This window comes from Dasypus novemcinctus, chromosome 3, assembly GCF_030445035.2.
Source record: "Dasypus novemcinctus isolate mDasNov1 chromosome 3, mDasNov1.1.hap2, whole genome shotgun sequence".
NCBI lineage: Eukaryota > Metazoa > Chordata > Mammalia > Cingulata > Dasypodidae > Dasypus > Dasypus novemcinctus.
The window spans coordinates 48341307-48344041 of record NC_080675.1 but is presented as its reverse complement, the minus strand read 5'-3'; the positions used below and the strand labels follow the sequence as shown (position 1 = coordinate 48344041).

The 2735-nt window shown below is 38.6% G+C and overlaps 1 pseudogene; it reads right to left on the bottom strand.

Moving 5' to 3' along the window:
• Nucleotides 1-329: 329 nt before the first annotated feature.
• Nucleotides 330-886, bottom strand: LOC101447974 (vesicle transport through interaction with t-SNAREs homolog 1B pseudogene; annotated as a pseudogene).
• Between the last annotated feature and the right edge of the window lie 1849 nt (nucleotides 887-2735).

Genomic DNA, 2735 nt, shown 5'->3' with positions numbered 1-2735 from the left:
CCAGCTGTGTAGTTAGGTCATTGATTTTATTTTATTTATTTTAAAAAATTTATTATATATATTTAATATATTTGACAATCTTTAATAAATACAGGTTCTGTCACAGTCTTTTCTTCCCTTATTAAAACAAAAGTTCCAAGACCACTAAATCTTAGGGTTAAAACTAATTCCAAGGAAGATCTCCTCTAAGCCATTTTTTCAAGCTAAAATGAAAAAAGTATAAGAACTTAAAAGGTCATTCCCTGAATTCAGAATTGCTGTAGTTTCTGGCCTTAATTAGGCATTGGGGTGTAGAGGGTCCACCTAAATCTTCCACTTTTGCCCTCCCCTCATCTGCCCAGATTCACTCTAGTCTTAGTACATTCCAACTGTTCTCATTGTTCTCCAAGCTCCTCTATGATTTCTGAGCCAATCTGGTCAGTCTCTGTGGCAATCCAATGAGAACACTCAATACTCTGGGTGGCTCAGTTCAGGCTGTCAGTGCCTAGCAGATGCAATGCTCTCTGAGACTGTTGCCAATTCATATGCTCATTCTCCATCACATATGTGCTGTATTTCATATCTCCTTGGTCCCCAGGTGTGGCTGTCAAAGGTGTGCTTCTCCCCCTCCCGATGGAATTTACCAAGGTCCTCCTTGTAGGTTTGAAGCTTGGCCATCATGAGGTTGCAGAAAGATAGGGGTGCATGACATAGTTCCTTCTCCATCTCTGCCAGCATTTCATTTGCCTTCCTGTTGCTTTTCTTCAAAATCTCTGATCAACTTCTTCTCTTCAGTCCCCGCCGCCCCCAGCAGCTGCTCCAGCACCCCTCGTAGATCCTCAAGGAGACTGTGGAAGATTATGTGCAGCTTCTTGAAACATTCCGAGGACATGGCAGAGGTAGCCATGGTGCAGACCACACTTGAGCAGTGGTCGCTGAGATTCTGGGCTGGGGGCCCACTCCCGGCTCGGTGGTCAGTCGCTCAGCCTTGCTGGCATCATGGTGACTGCCACCACCACTGCCCCAAATCAATCATTGATTTTAGCTCTTTCTTCTTTTTTAGTGCAAGCATTGAGGGCTATAAATTTTCCTTTCAACACTGCCTTCACAGTATCCCATAGGTTCTGATATGTTGTATTCTCATTGTCATTCATCTTGAGACATTTATTGATTTCTCTTGAAATTTCTTCTTTGACCTATTGATTATTTAAAAGTGTATTGTTTAATCTCCATATATATGTGAATTTTCCCTTTATTTGTCCTTTGTTGATTTCCAGCTTTACTCCAATATGATCAGAGAAACTGTTTTGTATAATTTCAATTTTGTGGAATTTATTGAGATTTGCTTTGTGTCCCAACATATGGTCTATCCTGGAGAAAGATCCACTTGAAAAGAAGGTATACATGCTGTTTTGGGGTGCAATGTTCTGTATATATGTATTAGGTTTAGTCCATTTATCATTTTATTCAAGCTCTCTGTTTCTTTATTGTTCTTCTGCCCAAATGTTCTATCCAATGCTGAGAGTGGTGTATTGAAGTCTCCAACTATTATTGTAGAGATGTGTATTTCTCCCTTCAGTTTTGCCAGTGTTTGCCTCATGTATCTTGGGGCATCTGGTTAGGTGCATATATATTTATGATTGTTATTTTTTCCTGGTGAATCATCCCTTTTATTAATATGTAATGTCCTTCCTTGTCTCTAATAACAGTTTTGCTTTTAAAGTCTATGTCATCTGATGTAAGTATAGCTACCCCAGCTTTTTTTTGGTTACTGCTTGTGTGGAATATCTTTTTCCAACCTTTCACTTTTAATTTATTGGTATCCTTGGTCTAAGGTGAGTCTCTTGCATACAACATATAGATGGCTTATATTTTCATATCCATTCTGTCAGTCTGTGTCTTTTGATTGGGGAGTTTAATCCATTAACATTCAATGTTATTACTGTAAAGGCAGTTCCTGTTTAATCCATTTTGATCTTTGTGTTTTGTCTGTCATTTCATATTTGACACTTTTAGTTATTGTAACTGATACAGTTGTCATTTCCAGACTCTCTTCCAGGTCTCTCTCTCCTGTCTTTTCTTTTCAGCCTGTAACACTCCCATTAGTATCTCCTGCAAAGCTGGTCTTTTTGTTATAAACTCTTTCAGTTTCTGTTTATCAGTAAATATTTTAATCTCACCCTCATTTTAAAAAGATAATCATGCTGTGTATAAAATCCTTGGTTGGCAGTTTTTCTCTTACAGTATCTTAAATATATCATACCACTGCCTTCTTGCCTCCATGGTTTCTGACTAGAAATTGGCACTTAATCTTACTGGGTATCCCTTACATGTCATGCATTGCTTTTCTCTTGCTGCTCTCAGAATTCTCTTTGTCTCTGGCATTTGACATTCTGATTAGTAAGTGTCTAAGAGCTGGTCTATTTGAATGTATGTGAATGGGAGTACATTTTGCTTCTTGGACATGGATACCTATGTCCTTCAAAAGGGTTGGGAAATTTTCCACTATTATTTCTTCAAATATTCTTTCTGCCCCTTTTCCCTTCTCTTCTCCTTCTGGGACACCATGACATGTATGTTTGCACATCTCTTGCTGTCATTTAGTTCCCTGAGACCCTTCTCAATTTTTTCCCTTTCTGTTCTTCATCTGTTCTTTTGTTTGTTCACTTTTGGAGGCCATGTCTTCGAGCTCACTGATCCTTTCTTCTGTTTCCAAATCTGCTGTTCTATGCCTCCAGTGTATTTTTAATTTCATT